Source organism: Emydura macquarii, unplaced genomic scaffold (genome assembly GCF_026122565.2).
Source record: "Emydura macquarii macquarii isolate MOO-44397 ecotype Brisbane River unplaced genomic scaffold, CSIRO-AGI_Emac_v2 contig_2473, whole genome shotgun sequence".
In the NCBI taxonomy this organism is placed as follows: Eukaryota; Metazoa; Chordata; order Testudines; family Chelidae; genus Emydura; species Emydura macquarii.
The window spans coordinates 5247575-5263742 of NW_027132610.1; positions in this window are offsets into that span (position 1 = coordinate 5247575).

A 16168-nucleotide genomic window follows, 5' to 3' on the forward strand; every position below is an offset into this window, starting at 1 on the left:
TATCATTGAAAGCAAAGCCAAATCCAAAGGTGACTTGCTAATTCCAATAGTCTTTCTTTAGCATTTTATTTACTGAAAATTGACTGACACACTATTTTACCTAACAAATCATTTTCAACTTTTTAAGGGTTCAATGGCTGCGATATTTTCACCTGTTTGGAGATTTTATATTTCAAAACAAGCAAAACCCTCATATAGACAAGAAGCACATTTAAACATAAAACAGCTTACCTCGTCACGAGGTTCTGTTTTCCTTTGTGCTATGATAAGCTTAGAAAGCATGTGCGTCAGGTCCTCCTTTTCTGATTAGTACGGGTACAACTGCCATTTAATGGAGTTATAAATTTAGCTCAAGTGACAAAGTTCTGTGTTTTGTTGCTGAAGTTCTGGGATTCAAGCTCTGCTTTACAACCTGTGAGGTTATTACACTTTCATTTCATGTGATGCATTTGAATGTGTGTTTTCTTCCTCTTTGTCCAACTTCATCTTTACCCAGTTCCTGCAGTGTATTCTTAGAGCCAATTCCATGTCAGTGCCATTGACTTCAATGAGAGTTGAGGGCACTCAGGATTTTACAGAACTGGGTCCATAATAAAGGAGGAATGAAGTGAAAATAGTTGACTAGCATAGAGTTATATATTTCAAGGCAAGATCAGACCCCTGTGATCATATACTCTGACCTTCTTATAACACAGCTGCATAATTTCTTCCAGTAGTTCCTGCACTGGTGGGCATTATTCTTCCCTTCTGTGTAAGTGAATAGTATAAAAGTGATATGCAAACATATTTGATACTTGGCATGTGAAATTCAAGCTCTGTTGGTTAGTTCCCATCAAGGTCCCATTGTATTGTTTCTATTCCCTGAGAAGACAAAGATGATTTATATAATGGGGGAAGGGACCTTGAAGAACCCCCCCACACACACCGCCCCCCGCAAGCTTTGAATCTCTCAGGGAGAGGTAGCAGATAAATAGAATCTAGGGAACATTAGAAAAATATAAACCCTATTGCTTTCTGGGCTATGCAAGCCTTTCCCAAGTCATCAGTCCTAGAAAAAACTAGGCGAATATGAGATTTGTTGTCTGGATGCAGAGTTTAAATTAAATTTTCTTTCGTCACACCAATACAAAGTAACTGCTTGTTGGTGTGCAGCCTCCGCTGCAAAGTGTAAAGTCAGATTTTTCTCTAGATCATTTAATTATCTCTCTGCTGGGGCTCTTGAAAGAGGTTGTAGGAATCTCATTCCTCTTCTATATCAAACAGTATCTAATTCCCTGTGACATATACCATTTTCACATCTGGCCACATTAAGAACGCAAGAATGACCATATGGCATCAGACCAATGGTCCACTTAGCCCAGTATCCTGTCTCTGACATTAGCCAATGCCAGATGCATCAGAGGGAATTAAGAGAACAGGGCAATTTTGTGTGATGCATTCCATGTTGTTCAATCTCAGCTTTCGGCGGTTGGAGGTTTAGGGACACCCGGAGCATGGGGTTGCATCCCAGTGTATCTTGGTTCAAAGCTTGTCCTTTGTGAACTTAGCTAATTCTTTTTTGAACCCAGTTATACTTTTGACCTCCACAACATTCCAAATGCAATGAGTCCCACAGGTTCCACTTGTTGTTTTAAAATTTGGTATCTGGAAATGAGAGAGTTTAATATTCACTTCGTGCAGACATTTGCATGAGTAAAACTCAGACACTTGAATGTTGATGGAAAACAAATGAAAAAGAGATCTGGCACTGCAGAAGGCAAGGTCTGATGTGATTAGGAGTTTTGTGTTTGGAAGGAGTTCTGGAGGAGCTGGGATTACTCACGTGCTTAAAATTAGGCCCATCCTTAAATACTTTACTGAATCATTGCCTCATTGATGGAAAGAACGTTTCACTGTAATCTCTTTTGTGTCAGATATCCACTCCCACCATCCCTGAAGAATCACTGTATTGCTTGAAAATCTATCCCTAAATCATAATGTGACTGAGAATGTTTTAATTTTAATAGGACATTTATTTCAAAGAAGATAAAACCACAGCTATTTTGTGAAGTATTCAAGCTATAATTTTAAATCTCCTCCCTGTGTATCAGTCTTATTCTCTTCTCTTTGTTTTTGCTTGTTCCTTTAGAATATTAACTCTTTGCAACATGGATCTGTTATGTTTTTGGCTCTTCTCCTGTGACATATAGCACCGCACACACTTAGCATGCTATATAAACCATTATTAGTAATAACCTAGCACATTTTATTCACAGATTCTAAAGTGCTATACAAAGGCAGAAAGTATCATTATCCACACTTTGTAGATGGGAAAACTGAGGTACAGAAAAGTGAAACAACTTGACCAACATTACCTAGCAGGCAAGTGGTAGCAGTAGGACCAGAACACAAAATTCCTTAAGCTTAGATCAATGTACAGTTCACTAAGCCACTCTACCTCTTGTTGATAATACTGGAAATTGTTATTGTGCGATCAGAATTAAAGTTGCCTATGCGTTTTGTTCTAAGAACTGCACTTTAAAAGGGTAGAAGATAAGCAGGATTAAGGGAACTTGAGAAAAATTTAAATCCCTTTTCCTTTCTGGGCCATACAAGTCTTTGCCAAGACTTCAGTACTTTTATTTTGCACCTTAAGCATCTTTCCCTTCGGCATGCACTTTAGAGATTGTGAAACTATAGTAACTCCATGCAAATGAAAAGTATAAAATTAATAGCTCCTGGCTCTTTGGCCAACATAAGAAAAAAATAGATATCTTTTCTTGAACATGCTGATACTATAGTGGAACCAGTTGCAGAGAGAGGTGCACATGAATCTCATTTGATAGTATTCATCATCACACTTATAGATCCTTTTTGTGCTGTAAAAGTTGTTCTTGAAAGAGCAATATATCCTATTACAGTCAGTTCAACCAAATATCATGCTGATAACCCTGCTGACGTAATGCTTTAATTATACTTCCCAGTTTATGGAGGCTGTACTTCCCAGTTAATGTTCAAAGAAGCACTGAGAAAGAGAATTAAAAAGGCCAGACTAGGTGATAAATTATTTTTGAAACCACATGAATGCACCTGTAGGAAGGCATGAAAATTAGTAGGTAATTATCCTCCATTTTCACTGAGATTTTCAAAAAAATGTTACAAAAAACCACAACTTTCTTGTAAGAGCCCTGAATGTGGTCAACAATTTAGAACTAGTTATAATTGCTGCAACCAAAGAATTGTCTGGTATTATGAAAAAATCTTGTTTCTTTCACTTGAGTCAAAGTTGTTGGAGCCAAAGTAATGGATTTGCCACTAAGTATGGATGTGATTCTGAATTCAATTTTAAAAGTTTGAAGGAAGAAGTGGCAAGATGTGGATATAGCCTAAAAATGTGGGGTAAAGGACTCGGAGGTGTTCAAGATGAAACTAAGACCAACAGCCTGGGACACTGGGAGGATGCTGGAGTTGTCAGGAGTACCTTCCTGAAGGAAAAGTCAACTTTGAAAGTACCCAGGCTAATCTTTATATAAATATTTCAGTGTAGGCTGTTAAAATTGCCAACATTTTCAAATGCGCGTATCTAAAGTTAGAATCCTAAATCAATGGTGTCACTGAGAGCTGCTGATGCTCAGCACTTTTTAAAATCAGGCCATTTTTATTTAGGAGCCAGGCACAAATTTGAAAATTTTGGACATAGTCTGACCCCTTGCAGCTCATATGAGTATTATATGACACTCATGTGCACTTTATGATAATAATGGAATACTGTGTACTGAAAAAATCCTTGAGATGAGCTGTATGTTATCATTGAACTCACTCATCTTTTATAATATACACTTTTACAAAAGTGAGTTTTCTTTTTCTTTTTATTTATTTATTTTTTTAGTTAATTAAATATAAGAAACACTTATCCCTGTAACAACAGAAGTCTTTTGTCTTGTCAGGCTCCAGGCACTGATGGTAGGACTTGTTGGTGCTTTTTCCTCATTGATTTACTGAGTCAAACTATTTTGTGTGAGAACCAAGCATGTGACTGTAAACAGTGATCCAGAGAAAATAATCCTACAGTTGTCTGAGGGTTGTGAAATTAGTGAGTAAATGTATCAATTCTTCCCCCATTGGTGAGCTACCAACTTCACAGACCTGACTAGATTCATAGATTCCAAGGCCAGAAGGGACCATTGTGATAATCTATTCTGACCTCCTATAGAACATAGGCCATAAACTTCCCCAAAATAATTCGTAGATCATATCTAAAAATCCTCCAATCTTGATTTTAAAATTGTCAGTGATGGAGAATTTATCTGTTCCCAAATTTTTATGTCATCTGCAAACTTTATCTGTGGCAATAGTTATATTTCCTTCTTTTAACTGTTTATTGATTGAGTCCCATATCATTTGCTCCATTACCTCGCCTGGGATCGATGTCAGACTGACAGGCATATAATTACCCAGGTCATCCCGTTTACTCTTTTTAAATATTGGCATAACATTAGCTTTCTTCTAGTCTTCTGGAATGTCACCAATGTTCCAAGACATACTGAAAATCAAGATTAATGGTCCAGTGAGTTCCTCAGCCCTGTCTTTTAAAATGGTAGATGCAAGTTATCCAGGCTTGCTGATTAAAAATGTCTAACTTTAGTAGCTGCTGTTTAACATCCTCCTGTGATACTAGTGGAATGGAAAAGTTGTTATCAGATGGTATGGTTGCACCATCCCTTTTTTCCCAAATACAGATCAGAAATAGTCACAGCTGAAACACAGAAACATACTAACTGAACATAGAACTAACTAACTAACATAGAAACATACAAACTGAAACATAGAAACATAGAACTGAAACACAGCTGAAACATAGAATCCACAGCAACACCCTCTGAAACACTCCTTTTAGCTGTCTGTGTTCATGCTCTCAAGTACATTTAGCAAGTTACTTTTTATACCAAGTCTTCCTGCTTTGCTCAGCCCAGCTCTGCCCCTGACCACCAGGTGAGAACTCCTGGTGAAAAAATATCAATTTATAAGTAATCTCTGTTTTACTGGGGAATGGGGGAGATTTATGGAGTGCTTAATATGAAATGCTTAGTTAACTTCCAGTATCCATTTTTAAGATTAATGCCATGTGAAAGGCAAAGATCCTCTTCAGTTCTGATTGTTGCCAATCTCTTCATAAACCATCATAGCTGAAAACTGAATGTTAAAACCCACAATGTAGCAGACAAAAAACAAATACATGCCTTTCTCTGAGCACTGATTTTAGGCTTTGAGCAAAAAAATGTATCCATTGAATTTATTTTTTTTCATTTTACCAAGATTTACCACTGATTCTTTAGTCAAGTGATAAAAGTAGAGGCATGTCAATTCATTTATATGGTGATGCCTCAGCTCACTGGAGTGAGGCTGATTATTCAGCTGGTTCTTCATAAACCACACACTACAAGTTCCCATCTAAGGTAAGGAGAGCTCTACAGGCTGCCTCTTTCCTGAGAGCTGATCAGGAGTTCTGGAACTAGGTGTCCTGGGAGTGCGGTAGCACCCTCTGGCTTGAGGTAGTAATAACAACCACCTACATGGTTTCCATTTTCAGCACCCCCACTATAAAAATTGCTCCAGCACCCCTGTAGCTGGTAGGCCTGGTGGTCGGGAAGAAGGCATGAAGGAGGTAAGAATATTATAACAGCAGGAATTGTGGAAAGCTGAAAAATCCTGCTTCTACTTCCCAGTCCCCACTCCACTGCAGTAATACTCCCCAACTGCCAAAGCACTGACATCAGAAAGCAGTATGACAGGTGACCTCTCTGAGACAATGGTCTTTGATTCAGCCCATCCCAAGAGCAGCAGACTTATTCAGCCAACTACATGTCCCAGCTCGTCTTCTCTGCTGCCATGGCCTCCAGCTGAGTTGCGAGTGCACACAAGCAAGGATGGATTTGACCCCCACCCTCAGGGTCTTATTCTGCATCATTGTAGCCACACACTTCTCAGAAGAGGACAAATGGAAGGAGAGATGCCACTAGGGAAGAAAGGGGCTGAAATGGCGAGTTTATGGAATCTTTTTTTTTGCGGCGAATAATGGACTTGTGTATGGCTGAAGTGGGGCTTAAGAATGCTATCACTACTTTCCCCTTTATCAATGACTAAGGCTGTCATTTTCTCGGTGTGAAAAGCACTGGAACCATTTTGCATGCTGTTATGAGTAATGGGTTTAAACTGAAGTCTTTCTGTGTGTATTGACATATTGAAGGGTTATACTTTATATCAAGACTGCCAAAATGTACAATATCTATTGACCTTTATGTTTCAGAGTAAAAGTTACTCACCATCTACAGTCAGATACAATTCCCCCTCTCTCCATGACATGGGCCTAGAAAATTGGGGTTGGGGGCAGGGGACTTATCTCTCCTACCGCAAATCTAGGCCTTGCATTAATAAAGAACTTGATTTTATTTTAGCACCTTGAAAATATACACTTTGCTTTTGTATTTCACTTAGTCACTACTTAGTAAGAATGTCCAAGGATTGCAGAATTAAAAAACACATACGGTACTTTCTGGCGAAATGAAACGTTAGCTGGCTTCTTGGTTTCATATAGTGACTACATTCTTTTACAACTGCCTAGCATGTGGCTGACTGAAGAAAGGGAACAGCTTACACCTGATATACTGATTACACTAGAAAACAAGCCCTTTATGTTTGCTGCAGAAAGAGTGACAGAAGCACAGGCTGGTGGGACTCGCATAGGCACACAGAATTCCTCTTCACAAGGAGAGACCCTGCTTACTGAGACATTTTCCAGCCAGAGAAGAAAGGAGCCAGACTCTGCTGCAGAGGAAACCTCCAATCTAGCCTAACCTACCAAGAGCAAGCTGATCCTGGGAGAAAGAGATGGACTTTGAGTAGCTGAGACCATCTGAGTACTGACTATACCCCTTCTAGTCCGAGGAGAACAAACTGACTTATCAGGCACTGTCCCTGCTACAATAATTTGATAGCGCAAAAATAATATTTCACAGCTATTGTTTTATTTAACTGTAGCTCCTAGTAAAAACAATATTAACTAGGGGCATTTACGCACTTTTGCTCTCCTCCAAAGCTTCCAATCAAGTGTAATTAAGATACAGGAGAAACAAGACACTAAATCAGTTGGACCGTTTTCCCTCTAGGGACAGTAGTTCTTCTGTTCATTTCAGAAGGCCAACAATTTACATGAGACAAGAACAATATAATTCACATTTAAATACAGTTATTGGAAGCCACATCCCTTTGGCTATAAGATGTGGCATTTGTTGTGTCAAGTCTATTGCATGCAGGACATTGGTTGTGAGATTAGGGGACTCACCAGACTGGGTAGAAAAATAATATTGTGAAATTGATGGGTTCTCCACAAATGCAGGGAGCTCTAGATCTGGACTCAAAGAAATTGGAGAGTATTTTTTGCCCAGAAGTTGACTTTTAGAGGTCAAAGATATGTGCAGATAGTAAGAAGATTTATAATTTATTTATTTATTTTATTTTATTTCAGACAGTGCCCACAATGTGTTAGGTGCTTTTTAAACAGAAAAGAAGAGACAAATGATCATAAATGAGGTATCCGAAAGCCTGAGAAGCTTCCATTGAGTAATTTGTTAAAGTCTTAACTATTTGCCTTCACAACCAGATAATATTATTACGGTATTATACTTACTATATTTAGTATAAAGGATATTGGAATTCTGTGGTAATGTTATCTGCTTGCAAAACTACATGTGTCAAGTTGTTAATGGCAAGCACTGTGCTATAGGTAAAAATTAGAATAGGAGAGAAATAGGTTAAGTAACTCTAACAATTCATTTATTCTACTTCTAGAAGCAATAACAGATTCAATACCCTTTGGTTGACAAATATGGTGAACTGAATACCCTCTTGAACGTTTCTCACAGATTCTATTATGAAAGTATTTTCTAGTCTAAACAAAGGACTAGTTTTCAGAAACCTGATAGGTTTAAAAAAGAAAAGAATTTAGGTATTTTGGTGAGGAAGGTTTCGCTAGGTTAGATTAGTCATAACTTGTTCTTGTTAAAACACACAAAGAATAGATCAGATTCTTCTATAATATGCATGTAGATATGTACTGAATTTGAAGATTATTAACTTATTATTTGGCTAATATGCTGTAATTAACTGAGCTACTTTGTTGAAATTACTAACTGGGGGATTCCCATTCCAGAAATTGAATGGGTTTGCATCTCAAGCAGGTTCTTCATGGCACCTCAGCTTTAAAACATAAGTTTAATTATATTACTGCTTTATTTGCTGCAGCTGCTATTTTATACATGTTCACCTCAACACGGTACCATCGCTCTAAGTATCACTTCCTGTGTTTTATAATTATCAACCAGTGAAAAATTAAGCCAAAAAAGTTTGACAATGGCACTGTAGCTTTTTTACACCCAAATTAGGCTTGAAGGATTAAATACAATTATGGAGTCCGTTGGATTAGGACAGTTTGTTAATTTAAGGTCATTTCACCAACCTTTTCTGGGGTTGTTAGATATAGAGATGGGCACAACAGAATGAGGTTTTTATTTCATCAGGTGATGTCCACTGTGTCCCCAAAAATGAAATATTGAAACAAGAATTTACTATTTTTGATGCTTAGGTATGCTGTTAACAGATTTTGTTATTGAATTGTGTGGTTCAGATGGATGAGAAGCAAACAGTTAACAGAAAGAAATGACTTGCAAAATAATTTTGCATTAGCATTTGAAAAGGACAAAATGAAACCACACAGACACATATGTAATATGGTTGGCAAAGAACAGGGCAGCTGGAAACTGTGTCAGTGGAAGTTTGTGACGATGACTGTGATTTACAAAGAAAGGAGAATTGGTGCCTAGTGGAAGTCTATGTATTCAGTGTTTCTAAGACAATGGCAAAGTATTATAAATGAAAATGAAACCTATAGAAATGGCAATCAGCAAAGACAAAAAATATTCATGCATAAATTTACAGATTTAGGAAAGGCCAAATGAATTCAAAATGCTCTCAGAAGGAAAGTATGGGTGAAATCCTGTCCCCACTGAAGTCAGTGGAAGATTTGCTATTGGCTTCACTGGAGCCAGGATTTTACCCTAAGTGCACAAACTGTTACCTAAGAACAATGTATGTGCTCATTTCCTTAGAAGATACATTAAATAGAATCTTACGCACCTCTTCATATTTACATTTCCAATTCTTTATAGTAGTTTAAAGCACAGAACACTCTGTTCAAGGTAGGGATGAGAGACTGTGTTTAGGTAAATGTTGAATCCACTTGAACTTTTGCCTTTTAGAGATGTTACATCTTAAAGGGACATATATATGGCAAGCTGCCATGCTGATCAGTGTTCCTGTAGTACAGTCAGGTACAGGCAGCTGTGCTTGTCTGGTATTTTAATACCTGGCTGCCTCAGGTCAGATATCATTCCAGAGCTATTACCATTACACAGAAATAGCTGGAATGATAGCCATAGGCAGTCTACCATGTTTAGTGGAAACATTGGTTTCTGGGTAGTCCTTAAATGTGCATGCCCACAGTTAGTATTTCTTTTAGACATGATTTCAGTTGGAGTTCATGGCTATTGCTGCCCATTGGCATTCTTTATAATTGTCCACAGGAAGCATGAATGCAATATCATTAAAATGATATTATTATTCATGAATAAATTTGGAAAATCTCTTTCATCATACAATCCCTGAGGAGAACTAAAATAACAAATACCAGCAAGGTAATTCATCTTTCTGTGATGCTATAAATTGGAAGCATCATGGCTGACTGCATTGCTTTGCTTATGAAAACACTTATTTCAGTCTTATAGTCTGTGGATTTCTGCCCTCTTGAATGTCATGTATAGAATGTTGCCTCAAACTGCCAAAATAAATTGTGGATCTTCTCAGCCATTCTCCTGAGGCAGCAAACATTCTATCGAAATTGCAGGGGGGAAAATGTCCTCTGCCCAAATGAAAGTAATTCAGGATATTTCTACAAGATGGGATTCTACCATATATATTCCATAGCATCTTGGTATCGTCCAAAGGTCAGTGGAACTGAGCAGAACACATTTATTTGTAACAAACAAGAATACAGTACTAAGAGAAACAACGAGACTTCTGCGGCACCTTAAAGACTAACACATTTATTTGGACATAAGCTACTAAGTACTAAGCACTAAGAGAGAGACCCTTCAAATTGTGAAGTCCAGGGAAACTTACCCAAAATACAAGACAAAATTTTAGGAAAAAATGTTTTGAAATATTGTGAATACGGGGAGAGCTTAATTAAATTTCACAGAACAAAATCTAAGAAATCAGGGCAGAAACAAATAGGTTAGAAAAGTCTAGATGATTAAAGAAAATGTATTTTTCATTTTTATTTTAGCTAAAATAACATCCAAATAATTCTTACTCATAATCTTTGACAGATCCCCAACTGGTGTAAATTTGCCATAGTTCCAGCTAGAGCTGAGTGTATAACTGATTTTTTGTTCAGGGAACAAACCCCATAAAATAAAAGTAAAAACATTTTGATTTGGTTCAAACCAAAACTGAAGTTTTTAGTTTTTTTCCCACCAAAATGAAAAAAACATTCATTTCAGTTCAACTGCAATATTTCGGTCAAACTGAAACAAATTTTTTCCAGTTTTTTTTTCAATTCTTTAGAGGTTATTTGGGGGTATTTTTCAATTTTTTTATGTGTTTTTTAATAACCACATTTTCAGTTGTGTCATGGGCCTTCCTTCCAGCTGTCCACTTTGCAGTGCTGACGGCCCTAGTTGCAGACCTTCACCACAACCCATGCACTATGGTCCTCTGTTGTCTCTCCCTCCTGGGATATATGTCAGCCTGCACCTCTGTGACACTGCACGCATGTCTACACATGTGCTCCTCTCCATCTACAGGCCCACCAGGAACATTTGGAAGCCAGCATCCTTGTCCCTGAGACAGTTTTGGCCTCTTTCACATGGTGGACTGACCCTTCCAAGGTCCTGGTCAGAAGCTCCTTCATCAACCCCACTCCACAGGCCATCATCACAATGGATGCCTCGCTTGTGGGATGGAGGGGCCTACCTAGACCATCACACAGCTCAGGGAGTTTAGATGCCATGGGAGACCAGAATGCACATAAACATTCCAGAACTGTGGGCAGTTCACTTAGTGTGTCAGGCATTTATTCCTATCATTCAATCATGCCATGTTCAACTACTCTTCAACAATATCACAGCAGTCATGTACATCAACAAACAGGGCAGTGCCATGTCTCCATCCCTCTGGGCTGAATCCATCCACCTTTGGTACTGATGCATCAGCCATCATGTGATGCTCCAAGCCATGTACTTCCTGGGTTCCCAAAACTCACTTGCTGATGCCCTCAGCAGGACTCTCTACCTCAACCACAAATGGGAATTGCACAACGCCAATCTCCGCTACCTCTTCAACCACTGGGGCACCCCACACAGGAATCTTTTCTCCACTCATGAGAACCATAAGCTAACCCTTTATTGTTCCAGGGGAACCTTCGGAGCGGATTCACAAGGTGATGCTCTTCTCCTACCCTGGACAGGGGATCTTCGCTATGCCTTTCCCTCTATTCTACTTTTAGCACAAGTCCTACCTCCGGGACTGAACTATCATAATACTTGTAACACCATTCTGGCCCCGTCAGTTTTTGTTCACAGACCTCTCTCACCTGAAAACCACTCCTCCTCTGAACACTCCCAGATCTCCTCATGCCAGGTCAGAGCTGAGTCTAACATCCCAACCCATCTCTTCGCCTCATGGCCTGGTATTTGGATGGGGCTCGAGAGTGGACAAGCGTGCTCTATCCCCCCACCGCCGGTGCAACACATCTTTTCCCAAAGCTGGGGGGTATCCACCAGGGCCTGCTACTGGGTTAAATGGAAACCTTTGACCTCATGGGCTCAATGACATCACCACCAACTGAGTGCGATAACTCTACTTATCATCCTCGATTACCTCTCCGAGCTCAAAACTTGGGCTCTTGCCCTCATCAATATATGGGTCCACTTTCTCTCCCCCGTGGATGACTCCTCAGTGTTTATGCACCCTACCACCATCCATTTTATGAAAGTTCTCCTCAATACCTTCCCACCAATACTCAAACCCCCACCTCACTTGAAGAAGAAGAGGAGGTTACTTACCTGCAACTGGGGCTTCTTCGAGATGTGTGGTCCCTATTTGTATTCCAAAACCCGCCCTCCACCCCTCTGCTGCAGATTGGACTACTCAGCAGTAAGAGGGTCACTGGGGAGGCGTTGAACCGCATGGCCTATTATAACTTTGGCTGGTAGCACGAGGAGACATGACGCACGTGCGGGTCAACAGACACTGCTAAGAAAACTTTCCGATTCCAGCGCATAGTACACATTCGCATCCACATTTGGAATACAAATAGGGACCACACATCTCGAAGAATCTCCAGTTTCAGGTAAGTAACCTCCTCTTCCCTTCCGATGATTGTAAAAACTTTCTCCTCCATTAACCATAAAGGGGGGAAACAGCTGCTTCTGTTACTATAGTGGCCTAAATACAATCAACAAAGCTTGCACGAAAAGGTTTGCATTGCACAAAGTAGTTTTGTTCTCTATTATCTTACTCACACTTCCCAGATTAATAACTAGTACTTTCCATTGTAACGTTATTGCAGTCTGATAGGACTAGATTTGGAGCTCAGCACTGTTGAACTTTGGCGAAGTGTAGATCCAGATGTATATGTGGACTTGGCAATTTAGACTCATCCTCTCTAATTGTAAATTGATAGCATTGATCCAACATAGTTACTTTATCACCCCAAGATAGAGTTGTGAATTAATCCTAACAATAGCCTTAATGCATAAACTGAATCCATTATCACCCAACCTTGGCTGTGGGTAGGAGATAGACACTGATAACACCATTATATTTATTATCTATGAATAACATCCGGTACAAGTGCTATAGTTCCTGTGACCTTTATAATAAAAGTTGTTCCTTTAGTAGTTTTTTCAGTGAACCAGGTGGTGAAAGAGATTAAGGAGGAAGAAAGGAAAGTGAAAAATGCAATGGCAATTGTTTCAAAAGATTATAATATGGTGAAATTAAATTTTTGCCCAATGTACTCAATATTCCTAGGCTAATACATTCAATATATAACAATCTCTTCCCAGTGAACAGATTATACCATCCAGGCAATGCAATAATGTGCTATTTATTATGTGCTTAAGGTCATGAAACATAATAAAAAATTAGAAGTGATATGCTCTACATAATCCAAAACATTCCAAAGACTGCATTTATGTGCATACAACCAAAATGGATAAGCAATTACACTGTCATGCACTCAGTAACTTTTTCCCACAGGAGACATGTAAGAGCATGACAAATATCAAGCCCATATTTATATAAACAAACTCCACAATGCTTAGGATTTGGAACCTTTTACTTCTGCTATCTATAGTCAAAATATCATGGGGACAGAACCTCCTTTAAATCTGAATTAAGCAGTGTGTATGAGGAGTACTCTGAAGAAGTATTTATGCCTAACAAGCTCACACAGTGCTGAAACAGAAGATTTGTTATGTAATGGCTTATATAGTATCCCATCAATAAGGATTGGGGGATAGATGATTTATACTGACATTTATAGCTTTATACTTTTCTGTGGCTTTCTCTCTGTGTTAGCTCTACTGCTCTTTACAAAAGGTCAGTTCTGCAGTGGATAAGGGCACTCACCAACTCCTCAGAAAAGATACTCAGCACCATGCTGGATGATGCTGTCAAGTCTCTGCAATTAATCCTTTTCCAACTTCTGTTGATTCACGTGACTAATGGAAGTGCACAGTATATAAGTAAATAACAAAATGATGAATATTTGGGTGTCAAAGTCAGTAATGGTGGGGCCTAGACAGACAGGGCCAGATTTTTAGAAGAGCATAGTATTCATAATCAGAGCCAGATGTTCAAAAGAGCTCATCTCCTCTTTAGGCCTGAAAATAAGTGGCCAGATTTTTCAAAAGACTTCAGCATGTTTGGTTTTGAGGTCTTTTAGAAAATCTGTCCACATGTGTCACAGTGAGAACTGCTGGGTGCTAAGCAGAAGTGGAAATCTGGCCTTTGCTTTGATGCCTAGATGGGATCTGAATTCTTTGGAAAACCTATCCCATAGTCATAAGTATGCTCACGGAGCCAAATTCATCCCTGATGTAACTCCATCAGTGTCAGTGGCGTTATACCAGGAATTAATCCAACCTATTCCCATTTCTGAAATGTTGGAGCTTTTAAAGCCATATTTAATTAGATGAGTCACAAAAGGTGAAAACAATTTTGAATTACTATGACATATTGTTCTGTCTGGAAGGTCTTCCATTGGTCATTGTTAAAAACCTTCATGCCCTGTTATCTTCCCAACTTTCAGATATGCAGCATATCATATTCCTGTAAATATACATGATATTCTGTTAGAAGTATATTTTAAGTTTCTCGCAATTTGATTAACATTATGAAGAGATGAATGTCAGTATCACTACAAAACACTTCGCCAGGGTTAGTCTAAAATTTTCTGCTTGTTTAAAATTTTCTATGAAGCTAATGAAGTTAAAATACTAGAGGTGAAATCCTGACTCCATTGAAGTCAGTGAAAAACTCCCATTGGTGAATGTACTATTCAATGTATCTGCCTGCATCGTCTTTTCATTTATCTATTTATCTACTTACTCTATTTTATGTATTTCTAATGTCCTTCCCCATATTATCTAGGCACAAGAAATATTAACAATAATATGGCACTCATCTGAGTGATCAAGTATGTTGAAAAAATTTATGAATAAATCAGTCATCAAACTTTTTCTCAGTTACCCTCAGGAACCAGGATATGTGTTTATGGTTTAGATCACAGTTGTGTGGCTACATTTTACTATGTAGTAGATGGCCTGAATTATGTCAAATATTCTTTTGACTTAAAGATGTAAAAAGTACCTTTAAAAATTATTTTGCAATGTGCAATAAAGAATGATGACTCTTGCTAATAGACAAGTATTTGTGCTTCAAACATTAGTACCACATGTTGCTAGTCTTAAAAAGAATCATTTCCTTTTAGGGGGAAAATTTAGAATAAATCCACATCAAACAACTAATTTGTAGTTTCTTAAAAGATTTCTGATGAGTGCTAGAATCAGTAAAGGGTTACTTTAAAATGCAGCTGTGAAAAAATGTTCTGATAGGTCCAATCAAGGACACAATCTGAACAAATATTTTATTTAATTTAATTACAGTTAAAAAACCTGAGGCACATATCTCTAGTTTTAGTCACTGTTGGGCTACTCTGTCTGAAAGGGGATAGACATTTTAAAAATATTCATATAGGACCAAGCTTTCCTGTTTGATCTTAGGTCAGTCTGATCTGTAATAACACAGTTGTAAATCTGCAGTAATTCCTTTAAAGAATTAAACTCAGAGCAGCACCTGGCCCCCTTCTGCAGCATGGATGGAATCTGTTGCATATTCTGCAACTATTCCATGTGGAATAGTTGCATATTCCACACTCCAATTGAACTCAGACACATGGGATTCATGCTGATCTGCCTGCTACACTGATGGCAGACTCTGCATCCACATCAATATACAGTTATCCACCACAGTGCTTGTGGCAGGATACTGACGTACTATCAGATGCTATCAAATGCTATCCAGAATTTTTGCAGTTCTAGAAACAAGTGTAAAAAATGGGAGGGGGGAGGGGGATGAAAATCTCAAAATCTGGTAGAAGTATATTTTCAGGCATTTAGCTATTATTAATATGAACAGCAGGCAGTCCATTAAGCGCAGTGGTTTCATTTAACAATTAGTAGCTCTGATATCCATTAGAAGCACGTCATATTTAATAGCAATGCACTACCTCATCTCTCTCTCCTATGGTATACTTAACTGATTCCTTGACAAGTGAACTTAATTCCCCCCTCTCCCCCCCACATGATTGGGAGAGGGGATAAGGGCAAGAGTTTATTTTTGAAGACCTGGATCCCTCTCCACCCACTCCCTTGTGAATCTGAACTTATATCTGCTAAGTCAAAATGAACTTTAATAAATGAACCGAACTCATTAGCTATGCTTACATTCGTAATGATTTTAAAATGTGTGGCTGCATCTTGAAGAAGAACAGAGCTTGACATAATTT